The sequence below is a fragment of the Chaetodon auriga genome, chromosome 13 (assembly GCF_051107435.1).
Source record: "Chaetodon auriga isolate fChaAug3 chromosome 13, fChaAug3.hap1, whole genome shotgun sequence".
Lineage (NCBI taxonomy): Eukaryota > Metazoa > Chordata > Actinopteri > Chaetodontiformes > Chaetodontidae > Chaetodon > Chaetodon auriga.
In genome coordinates this window covers 22,105,124-22,121,580 of record NC_135086.1, presented here as the reverse complement: position 1 = coordinate 22,121,580, position 16,457 = coordinate 22,105,124, and the positions used below count along the sequence as shown (strand labels likewise).

The 16,457-nt window shown below is 40.6% G+C and overlaps 1 protein-coding gene across 2 annotated transcripts in view; it reads left to right on the top strand.

The window, feature by feature from the left end:
- The first annotated feature begins 15,137 nt into the window (after positions 1–15,137).
- Positions 15,138–16,457, top strand: part of man1a2 (mannosidase, alpha, class 1A, member 2) — a 117,414-nt gene continuing 116,094 nt past the window's right edge. The window contains exon 1 of one of the 2 annotated variants that reach the window (XM_076746405.1): positions 15,138–15,439. The gene's annotated coding sequence lies outside the window, so the exon portion shown is untranslated. Of the gene's footprint in view, positions 15,610–16,457 lie in introns of both variants that reach the window. The other variant, XM_076746406.1, reaches the window with a different exon arrangement.

Sequence of the window (16,457 nt, the reverse complement as noted above, 5' to 3'; positions counted from 1 at the left end):
ATCAGCATATTTTCCCAATAATTAGTAATTGCTGTACTGTTATTATTATTACTTTACAGTAACCACAGCAGTAGTTAGAAGTATGAATTATGCAGTAATTAATAAATAATACATAATTACCCACCAAAAATGGCCATATACTAACAGAGGAGTACTATATATATGAACCTAATAATATAATATCATTTCATGGTACTAACTATGGTACTAACTACAGTACTTTTGATTAAGAAATGAATAACAATCAGTTCCTGGTAAATGCAGTGTGGTGATTATGTCCCATTGATGGGTTGATGTCTGTATGCAGGTGCAGACAAACTGCTCATCCTGGTTAAGACTTTAATCAAGACGGAAGCACTGAGCTGGAATCCACTGTGTCATTTCTCCCAGGATTATTCTGAGGCTGTGCTGAAACTCTACATGTCAGTCTTGAGTTCTTGTTTTTAATGAGGAGAAAGTCTATCAAATCTGCACTGAATCCTGTCTTTCCTTCATTAGCAACCCAGCTCCACCGTGCCTTCTGGGTCAGAGGGCTTTGTCTGGGGAACACTTTGACCTGGAAGGTGCAGTCAGCCTCCTCGTAGAATACAAAGCTGCTCCTCTCCTGAGGCTGTGTCACAGCACTGACTTCAAACCACAGACGTGGGGCTCAAAATGAGCCACTTAATGCCTTTGTGTGTTTTCTGTATTCTGAATATGACTCATCTTGAGTGTGAGTGTTCGCTGACTGTTAAGATGAACAGTAAAACAGATCTATGCAAATGACTTGACATGAGCACGAATCATTTTGATTCGTGCTCCTGAATCTTCAGGATGGCAGGCAGCCTCTGGAACACTGTCAGGATGCTGCTGCTGTTCACAATGCCTGCCTGCTCCTTTTTTCTGCTTCACGACTTTTTACTGAAACATGTTAGCCTGTCCAATCAAAATAAACCCGTTTCTTTGTCAGCATGAGGTGGATCTTGGTTATTTGCACGTGTGGCCTTCTAAAATGAAATGGTTTCATTTCGTCTTCACATCAGAAAACATTTTGTGCCTGGAGGCAAAGCCATCACTCGATATCCAACCACAGGACAAAACCAAAATGCATGCATCATATCCTCACAGAAGCAACATTTTAGCTCATTTTCTTTCACCCATCTGAAAAGCATTTGTCCTGTTGCATCTTTCATAGAACCTGTTATTGAAAATATCAAGCCCTGGTGTCTGAGAGAGAATGACAGATGAAGCAATACGCCCTGCTCCTATTGTGAATTCATACAGTTCTTCCCAGAGAAGGTGAAATTTCTATGAATAAACAGTAATAAAATCATAATATTTTAGAAAGGTGTATGCAAAATGAACTTTTCAGTCTTCATCTTTTTACTTCTTTTTTTTTTTTTTTTCAGAAAGGCCCTTATAAGCTCCTTATTGTCTCCATGTGTATGGCAGAGCCGTGAGTAAGTGATTTTTTTAGAATGTGCCACATTTCTGAATAAGTAAATCTAAACTTTGCAGAGATTTTTCGGGCATAAATCTGACTGAAACTGTAAAAATGGAGTGAACAAAAAGAGGAACTTTGAAAACATTTCCACCACATCCCTGTTAGAAATGACACCCCGACACCATGAAGCAAGCAGCATGAACTCCTTTACTACCTAATTTATTGTGATCTACAGAAAACTGTGTCAGATCTCACGCTCGTACCCTCAGGACTGTGTATTTTAACACTAACAGAGAAGCTTTTTCCAGTTCATTGCGCTCCAAACCACCAGGTGACAGGAGAGAGCTACTTTTTTGCGCCTCCTCTTCCAGAACTAATGATCATGTCCCTCTGCCTGTGACATTAAGTTTTCCGTGCTTGTTCCTACAAATCATTCATAATCAGCGCTCTCAAAAGCTGTCTTTACCGGAGCCATTCCCAGCTAAGAGGCTCCTGATGAATACTGCATTATCATGAAAAATGTCCTAAGCGGTTTAAGATTGACTCTCTTAATATGAATGTTTGATGAATGGGGACCTGTTCCACTAAAACCCATCACAGAGGAAGTTACCTCAGCAGTGTCACTGCTGACACTGCTTAATCAAACACAGTAATTGTTCAGCTACAGCAAATTGGAAATGAGTGATTAACTGACGACCGTTCAAATGGCAGTCAAGGCTGAGGGGGAAAGGGGTTGTATCCGGAAATTAGTGGTCACTGCAGGCAAAGATACACACCTTCACACACACACACACACACACACACACACACACACACACACACACACACACACATACACACACACTCAAACGCTTCCATTAGGTGAGGGCAGGTGTGGGTTAAAGATGATGGAGTGGTTCAGAACCTGCCTTTATTATTGATTTCTCACTTCCTTCTCTTCCTCCCTTCTTTCAATCAAGTCAGTCCAGTAGGAACTAAACCTGCTAACACACACACACACACACACACACACCAAATTGAACAATGACAGTGCACTGCAAATGGCAGGATGCTCACCGAAGCTGTAAACCCAGGAGAGAAGGACTTATGCCAGACCTAATAAACCTCCTTCACCCGCCATTGAGCTCTCAACTAATGTACCTTGTAATTGAGAGAACCAACGATCAAGATACAATATTGTCTCACAGGTGAGAGACATCTTTTCTTATGTTTAATCTTTTACATTTGGCGCGTTTTATGTTTTCAGGGTTTGCCTGTTACACTTATCCAGACGGACTCATGGAAAGATCAGCTGCAAAAGAGCCGAGATTAGGCTTGGTGCAGGGATACGAACCATGTGACATCTAATTATGAGAATTATCATCATCGTAAAGCCTTTTAACAAAGCACATATGATTTCATCACATGTAATATTAGCTGACATGAGAAAAAATTATTTTTGAGACATAAATTCACATTATAGGAACATGCATATACTCACAGTGTATAGGCATGTGTGGTTTATCATATGCATAACAGCATTTCATGTGCTGAGTTCAGTGTTTGGACATGATGCGTCCTCCTCAGGCTGGGATCAGAATAATACTACTGTATGTAAAACTTTCCTTGAAAAAGACCAAAAGTGGTCAAAACGTTAGTAAAATCTCAGTGGTGTGGTCATGTCATTAGAAAAAAAACGGCAAATAACTTTCAAACTGTGACAAAGACACAATGCATGTGAAGAGAAGGGGAGAGAGTAACAAACTGCGCAGATGACAGAAATGCAGGTAACCTACCAGCATCATGTCACCTCATATCCAGTGTTGTGACAGCACCTGACATAGTTCTCTAAGAGACACTTTATCTCTGGGCTGCGAGAGATACGCTGCCTTCAATCATCATGAAGACGACACACACACACGCGCACACACAGCCTCACTGTACATTGAAGGTCACTTAAAATGTGCTCTGGGAGAGGCCCCTCTAAGAATATGCACACACTGTCATAGAATTCCCTGTTGGAGAGTCCCTATGTGTTGAGTTGTGAATAATTCATCTTGATTTGTTAAAATTAGTGTGCTGTCAATAATTCATAGGCATCACAGAATCTAGTTTCCAGAGCAAGTTATGTAACAAATGAAGCAACCCCCCCCCCAACACTTGAGACTTGCTCACCAAAAGATAACAAAGGACATCCTATTGTTATTCTCTTGCATGGGCCTCAATACTGCTGACACAGATATGCTTTTAAAAGAAAACAACAGAAAAATACCAGCATTTGAGTGCGAGGCTTTGTGATGAACAGGGGCTCAGAGAATGCAGGTCATTCAAGTCGAACACTGGGTAACCTGATTATAGACAAAGAGGTTAGGCCATAGTCATGACAGTAATATACTTACTGGGCTCTAAATGGAGCCTAACCAGCTGCCACTGGAAAGCAATGAAGTTGATAAAAGCCAGGGAAGCTTGTGTGTTTGGAGCTGCTGCTGTCTAAGATCACAGTGCTAATGTTGCTGATGCTAATGTTGATATTCCTGATGGAACAATATGAAGAACTTGGTTTTCAGTTTGGACATTCACCATTTGAAAAAGATTACAGCTATGAAATCACTAAAGATGCTCTCTAAGGGATGGATCACTGGAGTGAGAGACGGTGGATTGTTCAATTTACAAATATGCAGTTAATGACATATTTCAATCTAGCAAAATTCTTTAAATCTTGCGGGATACAAAGCCTACTGATCTCAGTCATATTGAGATGAATGAAGGAAGTTATGATTGGTTCAGAATGGACAGCCCGCCTCCTGAGAACAGCCAAGAACAACAAACAACTTGAGCTTGTTCACACTAATGCAAATGTTAGTAGCCGTTCACAAGTCACGCTAACATTAGCCCTCAAGTAGCTTTTAAAGTCTTATCTGTTAACATGAATGTTTCATGAAATGTGTGTTGAAGATGCTCTGTTGGAGTTTATGGAACAGTCTTACACTTTATCCTTCTCTCAGGAGCGACCTGGGTTAGGAACACGGTTGGTTAGAGGCATTTCTCAAAAGTTTCACCAAGCAGCTGGAAAAACAAAAAGAACTCAAAAACACTATTTGATGAAGTTGTTGTGTAGAGACTTGCCGTTCACTCAGCCATGACCAATGATTAACTTGTGTTTTACATTGAGTCCTCCAGAGGCTCCGTGGTAGTGGCTCTGATAACGTTATTACATTTATATCATGCCTGTTTAGATGAGGGAATTAACACTTGGGTGGGCTGTTTCAGATTCACACCGGTGGGAAACACCTTGACGTTTCATCTAAAACTTCAAGATTTTCAACAAATATAATTCAAATAACATTTATTATGTTACTGTGTAGATAACTGGAATTGAAGGGAGTTAAATGGGCGGGAGCTAAAATAGGATGTTGCAGCAACAGAGCAAAGAGGGCTGAACAAGTGCAATCATAACATAAATCAATATAAGAAAAGAAAGTATTCAAGTAATGAAGACAAGAGACAACCAGTTCTGAAATTATTCAGCTGCTCTACCAATCAATATCTATCAATTTTACTTAATCGACAATATTGTTTGATATTTTTATGCATGCTTGTTGTGCAAGTATACATTCCAGCTTATATCTGACTTTACTGTTGATGCAGACATTTTGTATAATATTTATTGAACATGTGTATTTTATTTGATCTGATTGTGAATGTGCATTCCGCAGGTGGCAGATCATGAAGCTCCCATCCAGGGATCCATTGAGGAGACCACAGCGGGGACACATGTTTTCAAAGACCAGGATAGTGTCCAGTATAAAGCAGCAGACATCGACACTGTCCTTTAAAGTTCTCGAGCAGGCTTTCATGGAGCTGGAAAGCAACACACTTTCAGGATGAGTGTGCTGTTCGCAGTGTGTCATGCAGAGGCAGACAGGATGTAGTTTTCTGTTTCCGCCATCCTGGATTACGGACATTATTGCTCCCACCATTCCTGATTTTGTCCTGCTTGCCTTTAATAAAGCTGTAGTGTTTTAATAAGGGGTCTTACGAAGAGAGACATTAAAGAGTGACATGATAACATAACGTCAAGTAAGTCAGATCTTGTATTTGAACTACATTACTGTCATCAACTACTGATTTTGATTAGAAAATATTAGTATTTGTCATAAGATGTTTTCAGGACACTGTTTTTGTAACATTTTGCATTCAGACTGTGGGTGGACTTTGAGTCCAATGTCTAATTTGTGCAGTATTTTTTGTCCAAATGTAAATCATCATCATGCAAGAAATGTGTGGTTTGTTTGTTTTTGTTTGTTTGTTTACTCATTTCCATTTGCCTTGAAAAATGTACAGCAGTAAAATGTAAGATTTAGAAAGAGCAGGCACAATGATGTGCAAAATACTTTGATCAAAAGTCAGAGATTCTAGAAATAATCACAGTATTGCTAATCAAAACATGTCAGAGCTTTATATGGAGTGAAGTGTACTTGAGCACACTGTGGTGATTAAGCATGAAAACAATGCATATACAACACATAAAGAAGTCATGTTAGCTGAACTGGTAGTAATTGAATCTTCTGCGTATAATAAAAGACCTTTAAGTTGACATGAAACAGTTTAACAAATAATAATTCAGTATATTGAAGATGAACAAATAACTTGCAGTAAACATGATTTTAATATGTGTAACCGATGTACATAAGAAGTTTTCTCATTCGGTTCAGGAGCAAAGACCTCCAACACATCCCATTTCTGCAGTCTTTCTTCAGTTTTTGCATCCCTCCCCCACAACCCCCCTATTTCTTTTCTCTCTCCCTCCCTCTGGGGGGGCTTTAACCAAAAATTTAATAACATCAGTCCATCAGTACATTCCATTCATCCATCCACGACCTGGATTTCTCCCTTCATCCTTTCATCCCTCACCCTTCTTCCCATACTCCTTCATCCCTCACCTCTCATCCTTCCTTCCTTTCATCCCTCGACCATCATTCATTCATCCTACTTTTCTCCCTCTACACTCTAATAGATCCCCCTTCATCATCTCTGCTCTTGTCCTTCCATAATAACACCATTAGAAGTCTGTCTCTTATCTGTGTGGTCTCTGCTGTGTTTTCACATTAATCCAACAGGTTGTTTTAGTGAACAGTGGGACAAACTACACAAGCAAACAGCAATGTAGTGCAATTCAATAAATACAGCCCCAGACATAACCGTGACCTTGGCCACTGATTGGGACATATCAATTTGACAGAATGCTGTGAAAGTGCCAGAAGGTAAACTGCTTTTATGCTGCAGGTACAAAAATAAACTGTAAGGATGCTGTTGTCTTTTTCTTTTTTGGAAATGGATAAGTGATATTGATGAGCGTTTCTGTGAATTATTAAGTATATTTAATGTTTGTGCTTTTATGCTCTTGAGTCATTTTGTTGTATTGATTGAGTGTTAAATGCTGCAAATGCATCAATTAATTAAAAGTAAACTTTATTTCTGTAACAAAACCCATTTACAAAGTGCCTCATAAGTGCACACACGATAACTTAACATACAACAAAACAATCAGTGGGAACAATCAAACATGAATGAAAAAAAAAAAATAGGAACAACATAAAACAACTGAAATGCTAAGTTCTAAAACTGCAGGTGGGCCTTTAAAAGGCTTTGTGAAATGTTGCACTGACCTCGTTTCACAGTGTTCAAGCTTCCAGTCACCATCCTCCTTTGTCCTGAGCCATGAAACATTTAGCAGCAGTTGGTTTCCAGGTTTCCAGACCTGAGGAGTCTCTCTGAGGTACAGAATATGAAGTAAAATGAAAGTCAGAAATGTATGAAGGGGCTACATCACGAAGTAAACAAAAGAATCTTAAACTGAATTCTTAAACGGATGCTGTTCACACTTCTACCGAGAAGATATCAACACCTAGAATGCCGTCATATCACCATCTAAAAAATATCACAGTCTGTAATAAACAAATCCCTTTAACAATGTTTCCTGTGTGATTAGTTACTCAGCTAGCCAGACAGCAGGCTAACACAGGCTAACCAGTAGTAGCTGTTTACTGTCCTTCTATTTGTGCCAATATGATACAGATGGAAATTTACCTCTGGATAGTCTCTGCTGCATGGAGAGTCTCCAAAATAATGTGCGTTTCATTGAATGCAAAGTGAACTCAGAAAACAACTCCAAAAAAAAAAAGTAAAAAGTAAACAGAAAGCCATTCAGTCTAATGGGATTGAGTGCAATTTGTCATTCCACCTTTTCCAGCCTCTAAAGCCATAAATCACTGACAACGTGATAACCTTATCTCAAAGTGGATCCTATATATTGTAAATGTAATGACTAATGATATTATGGGTGAGGATGTGTTTTCAAATGGGTATGTATCGTTTTCCGATAGACCTCGAGTTGAACAGAAATGATTGATCACACTCTGTGGGAGCAGCAGAACAGAGGCAGAAAGCTTCAGACCTGAACCATTTTAATAGGACTGGAAAACACAATGGTGACAATCCATTGAGAGCAGTTGTGTGTGCTGAGGAGAAGACATCTAATGATTAGACTGATCAATGTACTGTAGCTCAAAGCTCAGTACAAACAGGTTGGAGACAAACCGGGGAAAGAGGATGTTTGTGTTCCTGAATGATAGAATAGCCCATTGTATGTTACACGCCTTTCCTGGTATGACAAAAGAATGACACGAGCACTGGCTGTAACCAAGAATCCAGTGTGTCTTACATACAGCCTACAACCCCACATAAAACGTGTAAGTTGGCTAACATAGCATGACTGTTTAACTGCAGCATCATGCGATGTAGTTCTGTGCTGACGCTGTCTTTCTCAGTTCTAAATCATAAACCTGTTTTTGTTTTGCATTACTGTTCAATGCTAATATCTGCTCACATTATCCATTTCATCTCGTGCAATTTCCAAGTTGTATATTTCTCTTAACTGTGCAGTAACACTATTTATTATGCATATTGGCAACAGTTCTTTTATAAACTGTATATATTGTGTATATACATAGACTTAGTATTTCTCAAGTGCAATACAACATATGTCATTAGTAGTTTTCTCGTAAGAATATTAGCATAGTACTTTTTTATGGCAGTAGGATTTACTATTTTTTATAATCTGTGCAAATGTACATATACATAGTTGTTTTTCTATTCTGTACACTTTTTTATTTTGACCTCTTTATGCCACTGTGCTTGCTCTTTGTAATACTTGCTGGCTGTAATGACTGAATTTCCCCAGTGCGGGATCAATAAAATCTTATCTTATCTTATCTTATCTTATCTTATCTTATCTTATCTTATCTTAACTTCAGTGTCAGCCACAGCTGAAGCCTGGATGGCAGCAGTGAAGGTGACAGGGCCACACTCTCACTGTCACTGTGGCAGAGCTCTTTGAATTCATTGTACTCCAACTTCATTGTTATCTATATAAAATGCACTCCAGTTGTTTTCTTATCCTCCTGATCAATGTTGCATTTAAATGTTTTGGTTGTTTTGCTCAGCTCTCTGCATACCACCTTAATTGTCTCTCTTTTTCTATTTCAGGGTGAAGTGTGTTTGCGAGCCACTTTGGGCTTTCTGTATCTCATGTCATCTGCACAGACTGCATCTGAAGAGTTTTATTACCTCTGCCAAGGAGGTTATGTTTTCAGTGTCTGTTTGTCAGGAGGATTGCAGAAAAACTACTTGGCTGATTTTCATGAAACTTGGTGGAAGAGTGCAGCGTGGGTCAAGGAAGAGCCCACTAGATTTTGGAGCAGATCCAAATCACAGGGCAGATACACATATGGTTTTTTACTTTTGTTGATGTTGCAAGATGTAGTTGCTCAAACTTCATACAGAAAGCAGTCGGTATGGAGCACTTGGGGACAGTGGTTGTATAATAACAATGCGTTTTTCTCAGACTAAGGTGTGGCTTTTGAAGTATAAGTACACACATATCATGCAACTAATTACATCTTACACCCAAATGTGAAATTGTAATAATTTTGGAAATATGTCCAGACAGCCTGTAATGGTTGCACTTGCAGATTTGCATATCACAGAAGAGTGGAGTATTGGAATTGGCGGAGGACAGTGCTCTCTGAGTGCTCTTAAAGATGCAAAATGCGGCGATTAAATTAAATATCTACTCTGACAAAATGGCAGCCGGTGTGAAGGTGTATTTCACTTTTGAATTTTACTGAAGTCACTGACTTTCTGGAGCTCTGAGCTTAGAAAATTGCAGCATTACAGAAAATGTACAAGCTCAATCAAGGTAATGTCATAATATGATTTTAGAGTTGCCCCTTTTAGAGACCTTTGAACTTTTTCAATTCTCGTGTTTTAGTATTGAATTCTACATTTTCTACAGAATAAATTACAAGGGCATGTGTACAAAATGATGCACAAATCTCAAATTTCCCATTTCATGCAGTGATGCAGATTTTAATACAATAGCCCCCTTATACTACTGAGAAGTGTGATAGTACTGCCCTGAAGTCTGTGAGCTGAAAAAACAAGAAAAGAAAAAATAATCCACTTCCAATTCACTTAAAGGGAATTTAACAAGAAGGTTGGAATCGTTGAGTTTGGGTGCATGGTGAAAAAGTCTATTTCAATTAAAACTAATCCTAAACTTTCAATTTAAGTGTTAACTGAAGTATTGCACTTCCCCACTTTGGCCTGCTGCCCTGATGGCCATCTTAAGCAGAATACATGGTTGGCTGCCCGCATAGCACCATTAACTGGAATGTCAAAAACCAAGAGTGTGTCATAGAGCCCGCCCTCAGCACTATATGCAGTTATTACCACTAGAGCGTGAGATTGACACTTCACACACACACGTTTCCTGTATGGACACACATAGGCATGCCGCCGTCCAGCAGAGCCGAGGCTGTTGTTGACCTTGCCCGAGCACTGACTGACAGGTTCCCTCAGGTGACAGCACAGGGCTGAGTCATAATTCACCAGTTCATCCTGTTAAGCAAGGAGATGAAGGACGGCCGGCGTTTGGTTGTGTTTACCAGCTGGAACGCAGCATCTCATGTCCCACCAAGGTCTTCTGTAGACATTTTATGTTCCTTTTGTTTTGTTTGCTGCTTATTCTTCCTCCTTTCCACAAAGAATGAGTGTTTTGACCATGCACCATTGTTCTTTGTGGGTGTGAAATGTGTGATAAATCCTTCTGAGTCCAGCAATCCATCCCTCTGACAATGAAAGATGCGAAGATGCATTGAAGCAAAGGACACCCTCCCTTCTCTCACTACCACACACCCTCCTCTCTGCAACTTGGCTGGGATTTGGAAAATGTCAGCCTTTTTGTGTCTGCTCAGCTCTTTTTTTTTTTTGTGGGTCTCCTTGCACCCACACCAACCCTGGCATCAAATCCAACTGGCCCTCCTCACTGAGCAGAGAGGGCCAGTTGGTGATGCCTCTCCAAAGGGAGGACTTCACAATGATTACAACACTGCACGCTGCAGCACTGCCACTAATTCACTCACTGAGGGGTGTCCCGTAAATCAGAGGTCCCAGTGGCCCCGGTTGTTGCTGCTGAGAGCGAGGCTGCAGCCAGTGGCAGCCCAAGGACCAGCTGATGGACTCCGTGGCTGGCTGTCTCCACAGTCAGCAAAACGCTGGGACTGGGTCTTTATGGATGAACTTTGTACACGGATAGATTACCTGTCAGAGAAAAGCTCACTTTGGTATGTGCGCTGACAGTGTCACAGTGCAGAATAACTGCCTGCTAAGCTCTACTTCAATATTGAGCATTCGCAGTGAAAGACAAAGGGATAAGAAATACAATCCTCCTTTTCAAACACAGAGCCCTGTGTGAAGTCAGCGGCTGTGGAGTATTTTCATAATCTCATTTTCTGAGATTGATTGGGAGACATATGCAAGGAGACATCTATCTATGAGAAGAATTATAGATCTACACTAAATTGTAAGTATTCCATTGATTTTCTTAATACCTAATTAAAAAGTCAGTGTTACGGTAAAGATTTAAAACCCTGCTGATCAGGATGTGAGCCAGCAGTCTGGGAGGTTTGGAGAACTAAAATGAGCACAATAGCTGAGGAACTTGATTCAGAGCTCTGCTTTCTACTGTTTCATAACGTTAATATCCATTAAACAAACGCCATCATTACAAGAACAAAAGCAACTGGCAGACATAAAGGGGGTCCCTTTATGTCAAATGAATCAAACAATAGCTTTAAATACTTCTTGGTCAAACTACAGTGTTAATAGCAAGGGTAAAATTAAACAGATAATTAAAGCTAATAAGAATATTAGTAGCATCAGGCTTTCCACTGAGGCCTTAAGGCGTACAATAACTCTGCAACATACTATCCAGGCGAGAGTTCATTTTAGGAAACAAAATACAAAAAGAAAACCAAGCGTTTCCTCTGCGATCCCAAAAGAGTCCACACTGGTAACCTGGAGCATCCATTAGAGCATGTTCCAGAGAGCACCATCCTAAACCAGGAAGTGGACCTCAGAGACAGCAGAAAAGAAAAATCTCAGAGAATGATGAAACATACACTTGCTTTAAAAAGATACATAAAAGTGGATCCTAAATTTAGCTAATAAACACGCCACATAACCCAAAATAATAAATGTTTATAAAAACTAATAAGCAAATGAGGTTTTCTCTTGACTGGTGAGGGAGTCAGTGAAGTTCCCCGCACATGCAGTTTACCCAAATGACAAAAAGCATTCAAAAATATAGAACTTGAAACATCGTTATCAGCTCTAGTCACATGTTATCATGCAGATAATTTGTATTTCATTTGTCCCAGTTCTGATACGACTCAATACTACTGAGGTGAAAGGAACTTTGTTTATGGTCCTCACAGCATTGAAAAAGAGCGACGAAGAGCCATAGACTAGCTGAGCTCAGCCGGTTTGAGCAAGACGCTAATGTCAGCATGCTAACACGCTCACCTCGACAATGTTAACATGCTGATGTTCAGCAGGTATAATACTTAGCATGTTCATTATCTTAATTGAGTGTCTTGGCTTGCTAATGTTTCCTAATTAGGACCAACAATTCATCCATCCATTCATCCATGAATGTCTATACAGAAATTCCTGGAAAGCCATCCAAGATTTGTTGAGATGAGCCTGAACTGAACAACACTGCCTTTCCTCCAGCGATGATGCTGGCATGGCTTACTAAAAATTCAACAGCCACATCTGTTTCCATAGACAGTGTCCCAGGTACTCTGGATAATCCACAGACCTTGCTGTGAGCAGTTTTCACCAGACTTACTTTCTACCAAAGAAAATATCCCCTTGAAAACTGTTCAAACATTATCATAGTGGTGCTACAACAGCTCTTGTGCTTTTCTGCACACACACTTAACACTGCTCAAGGCCCACAGGCCTTCTCTTGCTTTCAATCATCCATTTCTGTATAATACGCACCTATGCTGAAACAGTGGGTTGTATGTTTATGTGGTCACCTTGTACTCTGCTCTTGTTCCACAAGGGTGACAGACTGAAGTGCGGTGATCTAAGACCGGACACAGTGTAGAAAATCCCGGTCACCTTTGTCGGTGGCATGTCTTTGAGAGTTTGTGGTTCAGCCAGGTTTGTGGCCCTCACCCAAGTCACACCACAGGGAAGCCAGCCATTCAGCCGCAGGAGAAGTGTCATCGCTGAGGTTTCTAACAAATTACACCCTTCACTTGTGGAGAGCGAGCCCTTGGCTGGGAGTGTGCTTTTGGCTGGGGCAAAGGGAAAACTGCCCTGAGACTGGAAGAAATGTTCCTGAAAGCAAGAGACACCTGTCTCATTTTCAGCAGAGTCTCTCCAATGAAGAAAAAGACAGAGCTCACAGTGTCAGGACCAAGAAAGGAAAGGAAGTTCTCAGCATACACCAGGGGACTAATATGACAAACTATGTCCTTCCTGGCAACACAGCTCACGATGCATTTGGTAAAGGAGAGCGTGTTTAATACGTTTGTTCCGTTATCTCACCATTTCTGATGTACAGTGTAGTGAATAGAGCAGTGTGCTGCTGCCAAGACATGACAAACACGTGAGCTGAATGTATCTCTCTGATCTCTCTCTTTTTTAAATCAGTCCACTTATTTGTCTGATTATTATGTTTTTGTTTAAGGGTTAATCTTATATTCATGTAAGTGTCAAGATCATCGTGAGATCATCCGTTATGTATGTACTTGACTGCAGTCAAACTGTATGCTGTCTATGCATTACCTTCACTTCAACATTGCACTTCTCTCACTGTGTATCTTGTATGTAAAGGTGGGTTGCCCTCTTTAACCAACAGGGCAGTTGCACTGAACGTTATATATTGAGGCTCATCTTGAAAAATGGTCCTTACCTTTGCTCTCTGCACACAATTTTCACTTTAACATGTACAAAGTATGAAATCATGGTTTTTCTTCACCTGCCATTGTGACAGGTGGCTGAACATTTGTACTGGCCACTCAGTTTGCCACCTCTGAAATTGCCATAGAACACTGTAGAATTGTAAACACTGAGTCAGCAATACCTGACAGTGGAAATATGGATCATAATGTAACCATAATCCCGGACTATACTTAAATGGAGAATAGCTTTTAAAAATAGGTGACCTGTAATTGTCCTGTATTTGGCAGGTGGCAGGAGCTAATTTCATTCCCTGAACATGTTCCTAAGCTTATTCTGCACTTAAGTGGTTTGATTCTTACAAATTGACTGACAAAAATAAAAAAAAACTTCAAGGAGCTCTCACATATTTAGTGGTGCACTTCCATAAAGTCGGGCAACTAATGGAAGACTAATTTGAAGGTTAAACTGAAGCTGCAGAGGACGAGGTATTTTGACTTATAGTCCCTAGAATTTGTTCAATTCTGAAAAAACTGGATCCTACATTTCCAATAATGCAGCTTGATAGTATCTTTTCATTGGAGCCTTGCTGCCTGGTAAACACATACATGTTTGGATCTCCACACCTCCAGTTGTATGTTCCATTATATCTCTCTGAGTGACGAGAGGTCAGTACTGTCCTGTTTTTCTATTTAAAATGATTTGCAGTTCACAGAAAATCTATGCAAAGAAAATGTTGTAGTATTTGTGAGGGTTGCAGTTATTTGTGGGGTCGCTGTTTAATGTGCAAATCATTAACACGACGTGACTCTTGTCCCATACTCCCACCAGAACTGATCCATCAAGTGGCCATCCAGGATGAGATGGTCAACATTATGAATCCTTTCTGTTCTGTGCTTCCTCTGATGTGTATCACATGCAATATGTAACATCAGCAACTGAATTTTTGACAGATCTTGGCACAAAGTTTACAATTTGTTATCTACTAGGACCGCAATTAAGGTCAAAAACAAGTGAAATTTAGGTCAGTGATAGTCATGGAGGGGATGTGCATCCCCCTTTGGGACAGTGTATTACCGAATCACTTTGCATGTAAGGGATCCATCTTACGTTTAATGGAATTAAATTCTGAATGCTAGGCTTTTATTTGTAACCTTTTACTCCCTTTTACTTAAATATAATATCCGAGTACTTTTTCCACCACTAATTTTTACAAAGTAACTTATATTTGAGATTTTTCAAAATTGAATCGGAAAAGGAGCGGTATATCAATTTAAGGAAATAATACGTCGCACAGCTGTATTCTGGCATTGCACATTACAATCACTGTTTCGACGGCAAATACAATTGGGGACGTGACATTTAAACGGCGCTTTATTAATAACCACACCATACAGTAATTCTACCGAACGAAATTGTCAGACGGTCCCTAACTCCGACAGGCTGAGTAGTTGATGCTGGATCGCCGAGCATTAGCGGCAGCGGCAGCTCAGTCAGTCCGGCGCTGCAGTCCGACAGAGCCGCCAGTCATCAGCATCCCCCCAGTGTCCACGGAGCTGTAACGCTATGTGGCTCTGAACTGACAGTGAACGGTTCAGCCGGACCAGGTTACGACAGTGTAACATTCGTGGACATGAGGACACCTGCTACGGCGACTTCTTCCGAAAGGCGGACCGGGAATCCTGACTGGAATCGATTTTCACCGAGCAAATGAGAAAGGTGGTGATGCAGCACAGCGGCGGCTACACAAGACACTGCCTCTGTCAGTTGATAACCAGATAGCTAGCGTTAGCAACCTAGCCAAATAGCTAGCACCTCAGCAGGCTATAGGTATCAAAGCCCAGTCTTTACCACCCACGGAGAGGTAAAATGTCAACGACCCCAAACGCGTATGTCGGAATACTTCCATTTTTTATCTCTGTTTCTTCTTGAGCATTACGTGGCAGTTTATTTTCCGTTGTTCGTTTTTTTCTGCTAGCCAACGTTAGCTGGATAAGTTAGCTGCTCATTCGCTTGTTAGCTAGCATTTTGTATCGGCTAATCAGCTCACACAGACTGGCACTGTCAGAGAATGAACTTGGTATTCTGTGTGGAGACGCCGAGACATCGTAGCTCTATGCAGACCCGATGGAAAAGTACTGGATAAAATAAATAGGCTTAAATAGACGTTTGTGTTAACATTAGCTGGCTTGACCCATCGGGCATTAATACGACTGCTTGTAATAGTGTTTAAAGGGGCAACTCGTTTGATTTCCATCCATCCTTCACGTTAACACTTGGAGCTGTTCCTGAGCGAATTCGAACGTTTGCTCCGCGTCTTTTTTCTACATATGTGGTCACGGGGGATAAAACCTGTGCCTTTTAATATGAAGCCTCACGGGTGTTCACCAGAAGGATTCAAATTCAGATGTGATACAGCACGGGATACATGCATGCCGTGTATTTAGCTTGCATGTCCTGCAGCTCTTGCAAAGGGTCACCACACAGCTGTGAATTGTAATTGCAGTCGACTCCGATGCATACGAATGACAAGAGGATCTGCATGTTGGCTAATCTTGCTCTTCATCTCTGTCATTGTGTGTCATTTTATTACGATATATGTCTGATAGCCAGCTGCACGGCACTGCAACACAATATCAGAGTAAAATAGAGAGCTGGTGTTCAGTCTGCAGTGTTCGTCGTGGCAGAGATGTCAGTGTGTGCAGAGGGCAGTTGTTTGGTGACGGTCTCACAGATC